The following is an 18,670-nucleotide window of genomic DNA, read 5'->3' on the forward strand; positions in this document are numbered from 1 at the left end:
AGTCATACCATCTGTCCTTGCCCCGCTGTTTTCTAGCCCCTTCCATTGTTCTCCAGAGGGGCCCTGGGTTCAAAGAGAAAGCCCTGGGCTGGGTCAGGCTCACCCACTCAGTCACCAAATACTTACTGAATGTGTGCCAAGCACCATTCCAGGCACGGAGGATACACCAGTGAGCAAACAGACAAAAATTCCTACAAAATACATATGTCGGTAAACTGTATGGTACATTAGAAGTGGCGGGGGGGGGGGGGGCGGGAGAGCATTCCAGGCAGAAGCACCAGCACGTGCAAAGGCCCTGAGGTGAGAACGTGCCTGGTGAATTCAAGGAACCGCAAGGAGACGGTGGTGCGGGGCACGGGAAGCTGATTGTGTGGGAGCTTTAGCCACTGTGAGGACTTTGTCTTCGGGTCACTCTGAAACCAGGAAGGGGAGGGAGCCTGTGCCTGCCCCCCAGGGGAAGGGGGCATCCACTACCAACCTCATTCTCCCACCTGCACGTGACAGGGACGGCCTGAGGCTGTGGGGCGGGTGGCACTGAGGCTGGGTCGGGGGTCCCAGCAGGGACGGGGGACTCTTTCGTCTGATGGTGCACACAGCGGGCGTCTCCTGGCTCGCTGAGCGGCCTCAGGACTGAGGGACCCTGGCTCCCAGGCCAGATAATTGAAGATGGAGATTAAGCAGTCTGTGTTTCAGAGATGGGGGTGGGGTGGGGCTAGAGCCCAGAGCGGGGAGAGGCTGCTCAGGGCCGGCCGGCGGGGGGGGTGGGGGGGGGGGAATCAGGTGCATCTCTGTTTTTGGTGCGTCCCTCCCAGGTGAGTCTGGGCTCAGCCTAGAGGGTCCATTTCTGGGAGCAAAAAGGGCTGCTCTTTGCCCCAGGCGGCCGCACTCAGGACTGTGCAGGCTGTAAGATGTTCCAGGCCAGTGGTTCCCAAGCCTGGCTGTGAGATGCTGATTCCCAGAAAGAGGGAACAGCCTGTGAAGAGGCTCTGGGCACTTGGGTTGATGAGGTCTGGGCTTGAGCCCAGGAACCTGTTTTTTTCATCCCCAGTTGACACCTTATAAATAAATGGCGGCTTTGGGAGTGACTGTTCTGGTCACTGGGGTCCTAATGGCCCCTGTGCCACCAGGACCTGGGGGCAGAGCAGTCCTTCATAAGCCCGCTCTGGAATGACCCCGTCCCCAGCCCGGAGGAGGCCGGGCTGAGGAGGCCTTCCGGCAGTGGTGTGATGTGTTGCTGGCGACCCCCAGGTCTCAGGGAGGGCGGGGAGAAGCCAGGGCTGGGTGTAGGATGTATGAATCCGTTAGTTGGGGGGGATAGTAGGCGGGGACAGGGGTCCCCTGAATCACTGAAAAGCAAAGCCCGAGTGTGACAGGGCGTGGGGTGCGCTCCTCCCTCCTGCCAGACAGAGAGGGGCCTGAGGGGCGGCAAGGTGGCGGCCGAGGAGAATGGCACGGACGGATCGGCGAGCAGGAGAAAGTGGAGCGAGCCAGCTCTGACGCATCAGGGTGATACCTGGCGCGATAATCGGGCGGACGGACGATAGGCCGGACACGTGTATGGATAGAAGGTGGGTGGATGCAGAGAGGATGGATGAATGAATGAATGGCTGCGTGGGCGGTGCGCTGCCGGGCGAGGGGCGGGCTGCCGAGCGCTCAATCACGGCCCCGGGGCGCGGCGCCCGCCGGTACGCTCGCCCCCGCCCCCCACCTTGGCCCCGCCCGGGGCGCGTAGTTCCGCGTCCCCGGGGCTCTGGAGCCGCTCCGGCGGCGGCCCCGGGACTGGAGCGAGGAGGGGCCGCCCCTCGGCCGCGGGGGATCCTGAGGTACGGTCCCGCCTCGAGGCCCCGGCCCCGCTCTTCTTTGTCTGGGCCACGTCCTCCGCCGTCCCCGGACCCGCGACCCGCGACTCGCCTCTGCGGGCAGCCCTCTCCGCGCGCTTCTGGGCTGCTCGCGGATCTCCGAGCCTTGGGTGCCCGCTAACCCCTAGCCCGTAGGCGTCTTCCCGGCCCGGTAGGGTCCTCCAAACCCGCTGCCTCTAGGACCGCGGGGCTGGCCAGGGCCAGGATCTCCAAGCTGCGTCTCTGGTGCGGACGGGGGTGTGGGGTGGGGGCGGGATGCGGGCCCCCGGGTCTCCGCCTTCTCTTTTCCGCCACCACTCGTCTCGCTTAGCCCCGACCCCAGCGCGGCCTGTTCGTGCCTCAAGCGCCTCTTCTGCGGCGGTGCGGTCCCCGACGCCACGCGGACCCCCCCACACACCCCCTCAAAGCCAGGCCTCGGCCCCGCACGCAGAACACTGCCCCGCCGGCCCCACACAAGGCTGCCTGCGGGCGCACCCCAGCCCTGCATGGTCCCTACAACCGCAGCCCCACGCAAACAAGCCCCCACGGAGACACGACACCCCTGAGACACACTCGGGCCCACGCAGACACAAGCCCATAAACACACAACCTCACGCAGACACGGCCCACACAGGCGCAGTCCCGCAACCCTCGATAAACAATCGCACACAAACAACCCCACGCAGGCACCGCATCACTCCGTGCCCCTGAGACCCAGAAGCACATTCACAAGCTCGCCGCAGGCCCCCAAGCCCCGTGATATTCACACGGAAGACAGACCAGAAACACACAGCCACACTGATACACACACGGGCCCAAGCGCGCAGCCAGGAGCTCATCCACGGGCTCTTAAGTCACTGGGAAAATATTAAAGCGTCCCCTCCCTCCCCTTCCATGTCTGACGCGCGCGCGCGCGCGCACACGGAGACACTCACACCCCCACCCCCACCCCCACCCCCACCCCCCGCCTGGTCTCTAAGCGCCTCGGAGCCTCCTAGCCGTTGACCCCGAGCCCCTGCGGTGAGAGCCGCGGGAGCGTCTCCCCGGCGCCCCCTCCTCCCGCTCCCTTCACCAGCTCCCGCTCCTCCCCCGCCTCCTCCTTCCCTGCCCCCTCCGCCTCCTCCCCTCCCCCGCGTCTGGGGCGCGGGCTGCGCGCAGCCAAGCCCCCTCATCGCGCGCCCCTCCCCGCGCGCGCCCCGCGCCCGCATCGCGCTCGCCGAGTGGATGCGGCCACTGGGCTGTCTCTACCTCCTGCCCCGGTGGCCCGTGAATAATGGCTACTGAGGGCGCTCGCAGGGTCTGCCGAGAAGGAAACGCGGGGCGCTAGAGGCGCGGCGCGCGCTCCGGGAGCGCGAGGGAGAAAGGAGCGAGCCCCGGGCCGCCGCGAGCGGCGGGCGGAGAGAAAGGAACCGTGCGAGCGCTCACATTTTTTTCTCCCAAGGATCTCATCCGGCCGCCGCGTTCTGGAAGAGACGAGGGGAGAGCGCGCGCGAGCTGAGGAGGAGGAGAGGCGGCGCGGGGAAGGGAGGCGGCGAGACGCGCAGCGCCCGGGAGACCCAGGAGGAACCCGCAGGTATTGTTGGCGGCGGAGCTTTGTGTCTTCGGGGGGCCGATCCGGGCGCGAGGGCTCCCGGGGCTGCCGGCGGGGGTCGCCGCCCGCCCCCGGCACCCCTCCCGCCGCGCCGCGATCTTGGCTGGAGTTGCAGATCTGCCTGTTTGGGGTTTTCCACACCGGTTGAGGAAATCGGTCTCAGAAGGAATTTCTTTTTTCTTTTTTTTGGCCGCAGTTTGGTTGTGCTGGAGATTCCTCCCTCCCCTTTTCTCCACCATACGTAGGTGAGGGGTCTTGGCGACAGTGCCGCTGGCCTAAGGCTGGGGTCTGAGATGGCGGGGCTGGTGGCCGCGGACGGGAGGGGAGGGACGCGGGGAAGGAAGGAGTTTGCTCAAGTTCGCAATCTGCGCCCGGGAGCTGGTCAGGCGGGGAGGGGTGTCTGCGCGCCCCGTCCTGCTCCGGGCCACCGGTGGGAAACTTCCCGAGAGCGCAGCCTCCCGGGGGACTCGGCGCCCCCGACGCCTCGGGCGCTTCCTCCGGCCGCCGCAGCCCCTCCTCGCAGCCCGCGAGCGCGGAGGTCGCGCTCTCCCCGCCCCCGCCTTCCTCCTCCCCCGGCAGCTTCCGGATCTGGACAGAGCGAGAGGAGCTGCTCTAAACACTTCCCCTGGAGACCCCTCCCCACTGGCCGAGATAGCTCCCCTGCCCCGCACCGCCGCCTCGCGCGCGCCCCAGTGGCCAGGTTGACAATGAAACCTCGCGCCTGTGTGGTTGCGGGGGGAGGGGGGGGTCGAAGCTCGGTCTCTCCGGGGGCTGCTGACCCCGGCCAGGGAAAGGGGGAGGGGGGCTCCTTAGGGGGAGGGGCTTGTTTGGGTTAGAGATGTGGACGTCGGATGGGTCGGGCGGGGTGGGGTGCGCAGTGGAGGCCCGAGGCTTGGGTTCGGGGCCCGGGTCGTGGGTTCCAGCCTCTCTCGGACTTGGTGATTGGCTGGTGACTCCAGGCACGTCGAGCCCCCCCCCCCCGCCAGCCTCCTCCCCTCCTGTACAATGCGGGCTTCAGAGGTGATCGCGAGGGTGGTGTGTATATGTGTGTGTGTGTGTGTGTGTGTGTGTGTGAGAGAGAGAGAGAGAGAGAGAGAGAGAGAGAGAGAGAGAGAGAGAGAGAGAGAGTGTGTGTGTGTGTGTGTGTGTGTGTGTGTGTGTGTGTGTGTGTGTGACGGAGTGTGTGTCTCCTGCGATCCACAGCAGACGCTGCTCCTTGACCCGGAGATCCGGACCCTCGCCCCTCCCCTAGGGGCTGGGGGAGGGGAGAAGAGGGGTGGAAACTTCTCCTTTCCCGCCTGGGCCCTGCGAAGGGAGCCCTGGCCCGGAGAATTTCTGGGGACCGCAGTCCTGAAGGCGGGCTCAACTCAAAGTGGCGGCCGCAGGGTCAGCTAAGCGCTCGGGTTCCTTTGCTCCTTGGGGGCGGAGGGGAGGCGTGAAAGGGGTCGGGGCTCGTTGGCATGGGAGCGGGGCTGAAGGAGAGTCCGTGGAAGTGGAAATCTGCCTTCGTTGGGTTCCGGGCAGCGGCGCAGGGTGCTAAGGGGGGCTCTCCCCTTTTTCTCCCGAGGGTTGGGCCCAGCAACCCGGTCAGGCGAGGGGAATCCTTCCACTTAAGGAGGGGTTCCTGCGGGAGGGGGGCAGCTGTTCTGTGGCTCCGTCCAGGCGTGGGAAGAGTTAACCCTCCCGGGAAACCTGTCAGCCCCAACCCGGCGGGCCAGGCCGCAGTGTGGACCTTTGACGTGCTGTGCTCCCGCCTGGGGGGGTGGTGTCTTACTCAGGGACCCTGGGGCGGAGGGAATCTGAGCCCAGAGAAGGTGCCCGCAGCCAGATAGCAGCTGTGTGGCCTCAAGGGAAAAGGGGTTATGCCTACCGCCTTGGGGCTATTGCCATGGGCGTGAGGTGGACGCGTTCCCCCAGTCCCCATTCCCTGCCTGTAAGCGTGGGTTTCTGACCCATAGGCTAGACTGTGAGGCCCTGGCAGCTGAGGGCAGGCCTGCCGAGGCTGCAGGAAAGCAGGACCTGGCAGGATAGATTTCTGCTCACCCGAGGCCCAGATACAGCACAGGCCCCTGGTGTAGATCCTGGGGCGGGGGGGCGGCGTCTTCCCTCCCCCACTGGTTTCCCTTTCCTGTGAGTGAGAGCCCAGCCTGGCCACGAGGAGCAGTGGTCTTCGGCTGCTGGACACAGGGGTGAATGCATCAGTAATGAATGAGTGAATAAATGAATGGTCGGGGAAAGTTTCTCAATTGCAGGCATTCAGTCCTTGTTTTTTTTTTTTAAACGATATTTTCAATGTATATATTTTAAAATATGGTTAACAGGAAAATGTGAAAAATAGAGAAAAATAAAAAAGGTTACAGACAGCCTCGGAGGGCTCTGACAATGTTAGTGTTTTGTTGCGTTTCTCCACAGTCATCTTGACTTGGTGGTTGGTTTGTTTTTTAGAGACTTGTCGGCATTCTTTATGTTCAGACGTATATCCTGCTCTCTTGGTTGGCGCTAACGGGAGCCTTTTCCTGTTTTGTAACCAACTCTTCATAAACAGCGCAGTTAACGTCTTCAGGCTTTTCCAAGTGGGTGGATGCGCCACCGTTTACTTAATATTCCCCTTTTGTTCCTCGTTCTCGTTGCCCCTGATGGATGAGGTAGTGGATTTGTTTGTGTGCAGAGCTTTTTTTGACGTTTAAAATGATTTCCTCAAAATGACGCTGCTGGCACCTGCAGCGGGAGAAACGGGCTCCTCGTTTCTTCCCTGATGAGTGAAACACTCTTCTCCTTCCTCCCCACTATCTAGAACCTTCTCTCAGAGCCGAAAGCGCCTTGGCAGTGAATCACCTGTCTGACCTCCTTCCTTTGACAGAGGAGGAAACGTGAGCCCAGAGAGGGAAGTGAATTCCAAGGTCACACAGCAGCCTCTGGGCCTCGTAGCAGCCGAGAATGGGCTACCGATCTGCCTTTTGGTTTCCGCATCTGGGAAGAGTCCCTCGGGGTCTTTTAGGCTGACCTTGGCCATCTCACAGATGGGGGCCCTGAGAGCACAGGAGAGGAGAAGCGCCTGGCTGGCCTGTCGTGTTGGCAGCTAGAGCACCAGGCAGGCTCCTCAGCCCGCGTGTGTCACGCACACTGGCTGTGACCACGATGTCCACGGCACCTGGGGCCACCCAAGGTACCAGCCCGCCATTGGCCAGCCGTGGATTCCCTGTGGCCCCTCCCTGCGGCTCCCCCTTCCCCCTTGCCATCCCATTTTCCAGGAGGAAAAGCTGAGGATCCAAAGCAGGTGCAGAGAGACGGTGGGACTGCAGATGTCAGGGCACCCCAGTGCCCACGCCCCTTCCCCCACGCCCCCGCTTTCCCATCTGGAGACCTAGCTCTGGGTCTCTTCCGTGGCTGGGAGTGGGTATTGGCACAGACAGCCGCTGCGGGGCAGCGGGGAAGGGCCAGCGACATCTCACCCACTCCCTCTGGCTCAGCTTGAGCCCAGGAGGCCCCTGGGGAGGAAGGGGGAGGAGGGAGGGGAAGAAAAGGAGGAGAGGAGCAAGGATGGGAGCAAAGGCGCACGGGGGGGAAAAGAACGGGGTTAGCAAGGGGGTAGAGGGAGAAAATGGGGGAGGGGAGGGCCTGTTTAAACTGAAAAAAGGAGAGAGGACGCCCCCCGGCCCCCTGCCTCACTGGGCACCCAGAGGAGCGGCTGGGGGCACGGCTCCCAGTGCGGGCGGCGGCTGGCCAGCGCTGCACGGTCCGGAAAGGCTGGACCTAGGGGTGGGCTCGCTCGGGGCAGAGTGGAACAGCTGTGCGGGGGGCTCTGGGGACCAGGAGGGTCCAGACCAGGTGGGTGGCAGGGAGGCAAGACCTGGGTGGTGGCCTCTCTGTCCGTGGGTCCCCGTGGGGCAGGTGGCAGGGCGCCCTCAGGCCCGAGGTCAGGGCCGGGGCGCGTGCGGGACGAGGAGGTTGCGGCTCGGACCCCCCACCGCAGGACAGGGGCCTCCTGTCCCCGCTCTGCGCAGCCCTCCCGTGAGTGTGGGTATCTGGGCCTTTCTGTGGTGTCTCTGGGCTTGGACGCCTTCCCGTGTGCCTGCGTGTGCATATGTCTGTGTGTCTGATCCTGTTTGTGTATTCTCGGGGGTCGGCGTGCCTGCCAGCCTGGGTGTGTGTGCCCATGTCGGTGCGCCTCGGGCCGTCTGTACATCCTTGGGCACGTGTGCATGCGTGCATACCTGTGCGTGTGCGTGAACCTGCGTGTGTCCCCATGCGTCCCGTGTCTGCGGGTCTCTGATCCCATTCGTGCATTTCCAGGGGGAGAGCACGCCCTGGGGCTTGGGCACGTGCGTGTTTATCTGTGTGTGAGCACACACTTTCCTCCTAATGGCCCCAAGAGGGATCCAGGCACCAGGCTTTTGTGCTGCTTTCAAGGTTGCGGCCGGGGGGGTGAAGGGGGGCAGCCTTCGACTGGGAGGGGGAGGTGGGGGGAGGCGAAAGAAAATCTTAAAAGACCGTCTTCCCTCTGGTCTCCAAGGAGATCAGCCTGTGAAATGATCTGCACGTTAATTAAAAACGATTATATCCTGATTGAGCCATTCCTGCTCACGTCCCCCAGCCAGGGAGAGGATGGGGCTGAGGCCAGAGATGTAGGATGGGGCGGGGTTCCACTGCAGGGCAGGGCCAGCTCAAGACCCGGCCCCCAGAGTGGAGCGGACGGCGGGGGGGTGGGGGGCGCCCGGGGGCGCCCAGCTCAAGACCCGGCCCCCAGAGTGGAGCGGACTTGGGGGGGGGCGCCCAGCTCAAGACCCGGCCCCCAGAGTGGAGCGGACTTGGGGGGGGGCGCCCAGCTCAAGACCCGGCCCCCAGAGTGGAGCGGACTTGGGGGGGGGCGCCCAGCTCAAGACCCGGCCCCCAGAGTGGAGCGGACGGGGGGTGGGGGCACGTGGCGAGGTGTTGGGGGTATGTGACCATGGTAGATTTGAGCTTCTCCTTTGAGTTTTGAAGACCCCCCATTCCAGGTATGTTCTCTGAGGTACAAACAGCTCCATCCAGGAGGTGGAGGTTAAGAGCCGCCCTCCCTTGAGTGTGGGCATTTGGGCATTTCTGTGCTGTGTCTTTGTGCTTGGGTGTGTGCCTGGGTGTCAGGGTGGCAGCCAGCAGGCCCCATAGGTCCCCACTCACGTGCTGGGCACTGGGCCTGTTTGCACAGATCCTGCGAGTCAGCGTTTGTGGTTCTAGTTTTGTAGGGAATTGGCTTGAGGTCACGGAGCCAGAGGTTGGGGACCCAGTCCTCTGATCCCTTGGCCCAGACCCCCTTTCTAGCTCCCACCTGCCCCCGGACTCCCGCGATGAGGGGGGGTCCTCCCTCTGCAGGACCCCTGGGAAGCTGGGGCGCCCAAGGGAAGCCTTGTCGACCTCACAGCGCTCCTGAGGTCGTTCGGTTCTGAGGTCCGAGCCGCGTGGGGTGCAGGGCTGTGGTGTCCTTCACGTGGGGAGCAGGTCACTCGCCACCCGCAGCAGCTCTGGTCTGACTCGTGTTGTCTTCCCCGGCCTGGGCAGGGCCTGCTCCCCTCCCTCCCCCGTGGGACCCGCTGGCCACCGAGAAACCGCACCGCTGGGTCCGTTGCCACCAAGACCTTTCTGGAGAAGTCTGGGCCGGGTCACGCTCTGCCTGGCCTGGTTGTCTGGCCCCCCAGTCCGCCCTGTAAGCCGTGCAGTCACGGAACAGGTAGCCGTGATGACAAGAAGCCCGGAGACCCTCGGCCTGCAGCCCACAATCAGGTGTTGTCGTGGTCTATAACGGGGAGGCGCTCGGGCGAACCGGGCCGCCTCCCATTTGTGGGAACCCGACCGTCCAGAGGGTGCCCCGCCGCCCCGCCCCTTGCACCGCACGCACTCGGCACCGGCCACGAGCATGGGCCTCGCGTGCTTCCTCCAGCCTCAGTTTCCCCTTTGTGCTGTGGGGAGCGTAGGCTTTTCCTGACTGGCCTGTCGGGAAGGTAAGGAAAACCAGGTCAGGTTTGGTCAAGTGCCTGGTTGCGTCCGGACGCACGGAGAGGCTCGTTAAGCATTTGCCTGTGCGTCTGTCCAACCAGGGCACCTGTGCGTTGCCACGGCGGGCGGGGGGCCCTGGGTTTGCTGGCTCCTGGGAGGGAGATAACGCCGTTGCTCCTTCTGTGCTTCTGGGGGACAGTCTGGGTGGGGTTGAGGTGGCTGTCGTCTCGGTAGGAGCCTCCCGGGGACTAAGAAGTTCACTGGGCCCACCTGAAACTGCATTAGCAAAGGTAGAATGTCTGGAAAAAGGGAGGGGATGGTCCTGCTGGACCGGGTCCCACATCCTTAGGGGGAGCTTGACCCAGGGGAGGGTTCTGGGGCCAGAAATGGTGTCACGAGGAACTAGAGGCGTCGATGGGACCAGAAAGGTCCTCTGTCCGTTCCCAAGGGCGGCGCTGGGAGAGAGAGAGGCAGATGTTGGCTTCTCCCACGAAAAGCCCTTCGTGCTGGAGCAGGCAGAGACCCTGCCTGCCCAGGCCTGCAGGGTGCCACCTTCCAGGAGCACTTTGACCCACGTGGTATCAGCCTTCTTGCCTTTCCCAGGGCCGGAGATGCCTCCTCTCTCCTGCCACGGGGTCCTGCTTACGCAAAGGCGTGTGGCCCGGGAGCAGCGGCCTGGCTGAGCTCGCGTCTGCACGGCGCAGGGCCCTCCGGACTGCAGTGCCCGCAGGGCCGGCACGCAAGTCTGCCGAGGGCAGGGGGCCCGCAGCTCAGCTCTGCTGGGTGGCCTTTGGGGATGCGGCCCAGGTGCTGTTACCCACCTTCTTAGGAACTGGTACTCAGGTGTTTACGTGACGTCTTCTGGTTAGGGTATGTTGTCACCTAATCCGGCAACTCACCTGTGGCCAGATTGCGACCCCCCCCCCCCCCAGGCCGCAGTTTGCAGCCTCCCGGCTAAGTGGCTGTGCCTCAGGGGTCACTGTAACCGCCCTCCGTGTCCAGCCTTGAACCTCAGTCTGCCAGCCTCATGCACGTCTGCACTGTCCCCGGCCCTGTTCGCCGTCTCGGAGGTGAGGCCGTGGGAGCACAGAGCACGCCCGGGGCCGCCGGGACGTGCCCGAGCGGCAGCCTGCCCCGTCCCCCTGTGTGCACAGCCGGGCGGGGCGGGCATCGGATGGGCACTGGGGTCATAGGTCAGGCTCATGTCCCTCAGACGTTTGCTGACAGCACCCTGGCCCTGTCCCAGGGGAGTCAGGGGGGGCCTCCCAGAGGAAGGAGGGCACGGGCGCACCGTACAGCACGCCTGGAGGCGGGAAGGAAGCTGCAGGGCTCTGGAGGTCAGGCGGCGGGAGCAGGAGAGGTGGAGGCAGGGGTGGAGGCTGAGTGGAGCCTGGGCCTTGACTGCAGTGAAGGCAGCGGGGAAAGCAGGGTGCCCCAGGTGGGGAGCCGCGGCTGCAGCAAAGGCCTGGAGGCGTGAGCTCTGAGGCTGGCAAGGGAGACGTGGGAGGACCACCGGAGGACCCTTCAGGGCCAGAGTTTGCTCCCTGAGCACGCCCGCCGCCTCCGATTGTAACCGGTGGTATGTGGACTGGACAGAGCTCAGACCTGGGGCGCCCCTCCAGGGTGAGGCCGGGGCCTGCGGGGCCCGCAGCTGAGCCCAGCCCCCCGCCAGAGGGGCTACGGCATCTTGGCTGGGGAGGGAGATGGCGGGCCTCGGGGACCACTAATTAAAGCCCAGCAGATTGTAATTCCCCAGAAGAAAGCTCAGCATGGAGAGGAAGGACACCCAGAGAGGGCAGGAGGGGGGGGCGGTGGGGATGGCAGGGGCAGGGGACTGGTACCTGGAGTCCTACCGTTCAGAGCGTCCTCTCTGCAAGACCTCCTGCTGCTGCCCCCCCCCCCGAGGTCTTATTTCCTGTCTTCAAACTCCCTGTGAAGGAAAGTCTCCTGTTGTCCCCATTTTACAGATGGAAAAACTGAGGCTTGGAGGAGTCAGGCACCTGTGGGTCAAGGTCCTCGGGGACAGTAAGACGCTCGGCTGGGGTGACCCAGGGTGGGCGGCGTCCCAGGCGGGGCAGGCCTTCCCACACCACCCCTCTGTCTGGGGAGGGGGTAAGGGGAGCTGGCGTCGTGGCTCGCATGGCGGTGACGGCGGGGGGTGGGAGGTCAGCCACGCGGGGCATCTCCTGCCGTGACACGAGGCGGGGGCGGCCCCTCCCAGGTGTCTCCGCACCTGGCCACGGCTCCAGTTATCTTGGGGCTTCTTGTAGCCTGAGCAGTGGGCATGGCCAATAGGGCAGACCCTGACGGTGAAGGGAGCTGACCTTTGGGACTTCCTCCTCCTTCCCCGCCCCATCCTACAGGTCCCTCTGAGCCTCTTGCATTGGCGGCTTCGGCCGTCACCTCCGTCTGACGGAAGAGCACCCCGGCCGTCCCCTAGAGACTTAAAACACTTTCTGCAGCCCTGCCCTCTCCCACTCCCCCACTTCACTCGGGGGAGAAGTTTCTGTCGTGTCTGCCCTTGGCTCCCTTGTCGGAGCAGAGCACCCCCCCAGGAGGGGCCGGAGACTGGGCTGGAGGCCTCAGACCAGAGGTCGTCCGCCCATGATGCCTTCGGGTGGGCGCTGTGTGGCCCGCACAGGGTTTAAAAAATCATATCAGATTTCACATAAGCGTCCCACTTCTTGCTTCTCTTACGACTGGCGGGTCCTGGCACTGCGGGCAGAGCTGGAATCGGGCTGCCCGCCGCCTGGGCCTCCGCAGTCCCTGCTCAGTCCAGTCCCACCCCCACCCCCCAGCTTACGCCTGGGTTCCCATCCCGGCACCCCAGCTCTTGCGGATCTTGAGCAGATTACACCTTTGACGCTTACCTGTAAAATGTCACAACTGAGGAACCGATTCAAACTGGGTCCATTGCCAAGCTCTCCTGCCCTCACGCCTGCTGGGCGGCGCCTGGATGCCGCCCCCAGCCGGGCTCTGCTGGTTCCGCGTGTGACCGTGACTGCGACTTCTGGGTCCAGCCTCGCGCCCGCCCTCCCGGCCTCTCCGATCCAGGGCAGAGGGTGCAGAGAGGTGAGGGACTGCCGGCTGCCACCCAGTCCAACACCCGTTCCCGTCTCAGATACTGTAAAATTGGCCGCTTTTTCCCGTGCATCTAAAAAAACGCCCTTTTGGTTAATATGTGGGAAGGGTTTTGACGTTCTTGCACATAACCTTCTGCTGAAGCGACCACGTGCAATGAAAGGGTCCCGGGAGAGTCGGTGTAATTTGGGCTGTGAGGGACGGAGAATACCGACGCAGACGCCTCCAGAAAGTCTGGGGCCCCGGAGCCGGGAGCCCGGGGGACACCCCTGCCCGCCGTCCCACGCAAGGCCTCGCCCCCTGCTCTCCATCCTGGCTCGCCAGCCCACGGTCCGTTCAGATGCGAGATTGACTGTTTGGCTTCTCTCTCTCACGTTCTTTGAGTGGGGACGTGAGTTCCCAGAGGGGGAGGTCTCCATGGAGAGAGGATGGCTCTCCAGGACGAGAGGGATTGAGGGGGACAGATGTGGAAGCCCCCTTTCTGGGCAGGAGCTGGCCAGTGTGGTGGCAGACAAAGGGGCCCACGCTGAGGGAAATCGAAGGGCACGTTGAAGGTGTGTTGTGTCCGCCCTTGGCCCCAAAGGATCAGAAAGGGGGGCTCGGGAGGTTCCAGTGAATTGAGGCCGAGTCTAAATCAGGAGGCCTAATCAATGGTAATTATCCTCCCGTGGGAGCAGAGCAGAGCTAACCGATGCCACCAGGAGCGGAGACCGTGGATCGGGCCCCCTTCCCCTCCTGCCCACCTGGAGGCTCTTAAGAACGGCCGCCCCGAGGTCTGAGGGACAGACCTGGTGCAGACGGGCCACCTCCTCCCTCCCCGGCTGTGGGTCCAGGGCCTGGAGGTGTACTGCACGCCTGCCTGTGTATCCGCACGTGAGGACACACGCGTGCCCATGCTGGCACGCCCACCCTCCACCCAGGTGTCTCCAGGCCCCTTCCTGCAGAACAGCTGACCCCGAACCTCTCCCCGCTGTCTGGGGACAGGGAGGGGGACGTCTCCTTGTGAAGTCTCCGTGGGACTCGGGCTTCGCAACTCCAGACAGCAGTGCCGGGCCACGTGGGCAGAGGTGACTTCGTGGAGTTTCAGTTCCACCCAGAGAGGAACTTTCTGTCATTTAAAGTGGCCCAGAAGCAGCGGGGCTGCTCCGGAGCCCCATCCTAGTAGGTATGCGAGCAGGTCAAGAATGCACACCCTCACCTCTCTGGTGGTCCCTTCTGAGCCCAGAGTCGCGGGCCGTGAATTTCCCCCGGTGACACACAGCAGTTACTGCGGCCGCCCCGTCTGGCTGGAGGGCCCCGGCAGCGACCTGCTGCCCCTCGGGGTCCCCAGACCCGCCCAGAGAGGCGGGGAGCGTGGAGGAGGGTGGGGACGTGTGTTCCGTGCGCTTGCCCGGGTGGGGCTGCGGTGCTGAGACGGATGCGATGCCGCGCGCGCATGTGTGATTCTCGGCGGCGGGGGGGGAGGGGGGGGGCTGTGAGTGTGGGCACCTGGGCCAGTGGATGCGTTTGCGGTGGGGGGGGGGGTGCCAAGGCCCCGCCCACCCTTCCTGGGCCAGACCTTCCCACCCGGGCCCCTCACTGCCCCTGCCCCCGGGTCAGACCCGGGAGGGTCCGTGCTCCCCGCTTCCAGGGACCTTGACACCTGCCAACCCACCTCTTACTTTATCCTTGCTCCTGGGGTCTGAGCAGGCCCTGCGGGTGGCCGAGAGATCCCCGGGAGATCCTGGAGGAAGTGGGTTCCTGAGTTTCTGCAGCATCTGGGCCACAGGGGGAGACCCTTGTGGACACACCGTGAGCATTTCTGGATGCAGACGGAATATCTGCAGCGATGGAGTGTTTTTAGAAATGAGACACATGGCATTTCTGGAGACGATGCAGAGTTTTTCTGGAGGAGGGCGTGAAGATGGAAGGTGAAGTGGGGGCAGTTTTGGAAATAGAGGGCATGTTCTGGGGTGAAGATGAGACCGTTCTGGATTCCAAACATTGCAAGCGGCGAAACATCTCTGGAAATGGACTATTTCTAGAGACAAACTATGGTACTTCTGGAAATGTGGAATGTTTTTGAAGATGATGCTCGAGTATTTCTGGACATAAAATAGGGCACTTCTGGATTTGAGGTATTTTGGAAGCTGAAATGAAACATCTCTGGAGATGGGGTGTGATATTTCTGGAAATGGAGCATTTTTGGAGCTAAGATGGAGCCTTTTTAGAGAGCACTGGCATTTCTGGAGATGGGTTATATTTGAAGATGAGAAAGGATATTTCTGGAAATAAGATGGAACATTTCTGGAGATGGAACATTCTGGATTAAACAGAGGATTTCTGGAGAGGAAATGGGTCATTCTCAGAGCAGGGACGTGTCTGGAGAGGGAGTTTTCTGGAGATGAGGGTGGCGTAGTTAAGGCTGGCTGTAAATGCTGTTTTTTTTTTTTTTTCCTCGGTACACGGGCCTCTCACTGTTGTGGCCTCTCCTGTTGTGGAGCGCAGGCGCAGCGTCCACGGCTCACAGGCCCAGCCGCTCTGCGGCACGTGGGATCCTCCCGGACCGGGGCGCGAACCCGCGTCCTCTGCATCGGCAGGCGGACTCTCAACCGCTGCGCCACCAGGGAAGCCCTGTGAATGCTTCTTGAGGAGCAGATGGGGGGTGGCCTTGGGGGCTCAGGAACAACCCCACCTGCGACCCTTGCTTTGTGGGGTGGGCCCAAGGCCTAGACGGGAGGTTCCTGCCCAGGCCCACCCCTCCCCGAGGGAGCCCAGAGCCTGCTTGTCCTGCTCTTGGGGTCCCCAGCCCCAGGCTGTGGGACCCTGGCAGCCCCTGGGCTCACTGCAGGAACAGGCAGAGGCTGAATGGTTAATTTCCCTGTGGGCGCAGCTTCCCGGGGACCATCTGGGGCTCAGCACTCCCCAGCCCCTCTGCCAGGAGCTCCCACCCTTTTCTCCAGCCCCCCAGCACCCCCTACTTTTGAGCACCCTGAGGTTGGTCTCGGTTCAGCAGAAGGGTGCGGGGTTCAAGGCCAAAAGTGGGGGAAGGCCAGGTCCCTGCTCGGGCCCAGGCTGACCTCGGGGTGCCGGGCCACCTCCCCGCAACTCCAGGGGAGCAGATTTTGAGGACTGTCACCATTTGATCTGGCCTGGAGCCCCGGAGTAATTACTTCCCGTCCTTAATCGAAACTTCAGCCTCAGTGATCCTGCCTCGGGAGCGCGGGGCCGGCAGAGACCCCGCACCTGGTGGGGTGGGAGAGGGCAGGGAGCCCCCCACCCCAGAAGGAGGGAGCTAAGGGGGCACCCCACGCCCTGGATGCCAGTGGCGGGCACGGGGTGGAGGGCTGCGGGTTCAGGGAGATGGGGGTCTCGGGCAGTTGTGGGGACACTGCAGTTAAGAGACGGTTTGGGGAAAAGTCGGAGAGCTGGAGGGGGGCCGGCCTGAAGCAGGTGTGGATCCGGGCCAGACCATGTTGGGGGCTTCTCAGCCAGGGTCCCGGGGCAGCGGCGGGGGGTGTGTGTGGCGGGGGGCTGTGGCCCAGGCTGAAGCGACCGTGGCCGTGGGCCCAGTTCCTGGTTCAGGGCCTGGTGAGGCGCTGGCCGGGTTGGCTGGGCTGGGGCTGGGCAGGGGGGCGGGGCGGGCTGCGGGGGCTGGGGAGCCTGTTTTCCCAGCTGCGGTGAGCTGGGCGGAGCGTCCGGTGGGCTGGGTCACCGCACACACACTCGCGCCCTCTCCGGCTCTCTCTGCCTGGGTGGTCCCTGCCGCCCCATGGGGCCTGTGGGCCTGTGTGCTGGAGGGGACAGAAGACCCCAGGGGCAGCAGGAAATGGGGAGAAGGGTGGGCTCCAGCAGGCCTCCTCAGGCTGGGGGCGGGGAGCGGCTCTGAGGTTCGGGGATGCAGGCGGGCCCTGGGGGTCTCAGTCTTCCCCATCTGGGAAGTGGGGTTTGTGGGCGTTCTCAGGTGGGGCTGTTAGCGTGCCGGGTTGGCGCTAGGGGTGTTTTCCAGGCACGCAGAAATGCCTGTGTGTGGGGCCCTGCACCCGGGGCACGGGCTGTGCCAAGGGACAGCGGGGCCGTCCGGGGCGAGGGCGGAGGGCGCTGTGTCCTCCACGCACCCCGGAAAACAATTAGGATGAGAAATGTGCGCCGCAAGCCTCGCTGGAGCCCTGGCTCTAGGAGCGCACAGCCCACCTTTGGTGGCGGGTGGGCGGGCTATGGCTGCCCTCCAAGGGTGAGGGGCCAGAGATGGACAGGCACAGGCCAGCCTGGGCGCTGGGGAAGCGAAGAAGGGATTTTTTTTCGGGGTGGGGATGCGGGTGCAGACAGGACCAGGCAGCAGGGGGCCGGGCCTGTGGCCCCCCCACCTGCTGAGCTGGGAGGTTGCGCCGCCCTGTCTCAGCCCCAGACCGTCCTGCGCCTGCCCCGCTCCCCTGACCTCCAGCCACCCCCCACTGGCCTCCCCTTGCTTGGGGATTTTGAGGCTTAAGCCACCACCTGCCCTGAGCTGGGCCCCATCCTGCCTTGGGTGGGGGGCCTGGAGCCCCAGAGGCTGCCTGTGGGGTGGGGTGGGTCCCAGACGCCAGCCCAGCCAGCCGCTCTGCTGCTGAGCTGACCTCCTCACCTTGGGCCCAGACAGGGCAGCGCCTCCCCCGAGCTGGCGGGGCTGACTCACCTCACCGCCGAGGGGGAAGGGAGCCTCCTGATGCCGCAGCCTCCCCCCACCCCCACCCCCACCCGCAGGGATTCGCAGGCCAGGCTGAATCCCCTTCTAGGCACGTGGCCCGGGATCCAGGCATCAGGGCTCCAGAGCACATGGGGTTGCTCATCTACGCGGGCCAGGCCCCATGCTGCAGGCTCAGGCTTGGTGCCCTCCTGGAGCCTTGGGACCTCCACATTGCGGGGAGTGGTGCACACACAGAACGCAGATCTTTGGCACCTGGGCCAGGGCCCCTCCCTGCCCCTAGCTGTTGCCATGGCCTCCTTTTGGGAGGACCCTGGCCAGGGATCCCAGCTCCTCCTCCACCCAGAGAAACCCTGGGTACCAGGGTTAGGGACATGCCCTCTTCCTCTGAAACCTCCCAGAGGCTCTGGACCCTGCACAGCCACCCCTGGGGAACCGGTGTCACTGTCTCTCCTGTTTCTTTCCACACTCCCCCCCCACCCATGGGAAGGTGGCTCCTCCCATCAGCCCAAGAGCTGGCCAGGTGGTGGGAGAGACCTGACACTGTGCCAGGGGCTTCTTATGGTTGTCATGAGAGGCCAGCAAGCCAGGCGCAGAGAGCGAGAGAATTTGCCCCAGGCCACGGGCCACGTGGTCACTAGGCTGGGATCCGACCGGACTCTGCTGACCAGAGCCCTTTCGGCGGCGCCTCCCTGGACCACGCATCTCGGTGAAGAGGTCCAGGCGGCGCGGACCCGTCGGACACTGCTGCTGCTTTTCGTGTTCCTTTCTGACCCCCACCCTGGCGGGCCCTGGGACAGACCCCCGTTTTGGTTTTCTCCAGAACAAAGCGGTTCTGCTAGACGTGCCACAGCAGAGGCTTCAGTCAGAGCAGGTGGAAGGGGACTCCATCTGCCTTTTGTTACTCACGGAGGGAGTGAGGGGATGCATTTGCCCTGAACAGGGAGCAGAGTGGGGAGGGGTGGGGACGTGGGGGGGGGCGGGGCAGACATACCTGAGACAGACGCCCCGCCCCATACGCCCACCCCCGTTGGCACCCCGTGGTCACCATTTTTGCATTCGGCACACACGCCTGCGCGCGCGCGCGCACACACACACACGCACGTACACACACACGCGCGTGCGCGAGCTCTCACAGGCGCACGCGCGCTCACACGCGCTCACACACACACGTCACTCGCAGCTTCCTCCACCCCACTCTGAGGTTCCCTGTAAACCAGGGAGGTAACCTCTGACCGGCAGAGAAGAAAAAAGAAAGGAAAGAGGAAGGGAGATTAGTGGAAGAAAACCCGATCCTGGAGTTCCCTAGTTCCCAGCTCTAAAGACTCGTGGGGCGGCGCAGCCACCTTCCTGCGCGGGAGGACCATCCCCCGGACCCCTCCGTTGCCCCATTAATAAGAGTTCTGCGGTAGAAAGAGAAGAATCAAGGACTTTTCAGTAAGAGAGAACTCCCTGGATGGCTTTTTGTGTGGCAGCGAGGGACCGTCCTCCCCTCTCCTCGGCTCTGCCACGGCTTCCTCCCTT

At 64.0% G+C, this 18,670-nt stretch overlaps 1 protein-coding gene across 5 annotated transcripts in view; it reads left to right on the plus strand.

Moving 5' to 3' along the window:
- Positions 1–18,670, plus strand: part of RAI1 (retinoic acid induced 1) — a 106,855-nt gene that overhangs the window by 30,869 nt on the left and 57,316 nt on the right. For 3 of the 5 annotated variants that reach the window (XM_067021911.1, XM_059048865.2, XM_067021914.1), the window contains exon 2: positions 3,280–3,411. The exons of 1 other annotated variant lie outside the window; for it this stretch is intronic. The gene's annotated coding sequence lies outside the window, so the exon portion shown is untranslated. Of the gene's footprint in view, positions 1–1,753; positions 1,824–3,279; positions 3,412–18,670 lie in introns of those variants that run through there. One more of the 5 variants, XM_067021910.1, reaches the window with a different exon arrangement.

The sequence above is a fragment of the Kogia breviceps genome, chromosome 19, assembly GCF_026419965.1.
Source record: "Kogia breviceps isolate mKogBre1 chromosome 19, mKogBre1 haplotype 1, whole genome shotgun sequence".
Lineage (NCBI taxonomy): Eukaryota > Metazoa > Chordata > Mammalia > Artiodactyla > Physeteridae > Kogia > Kogia breviceps.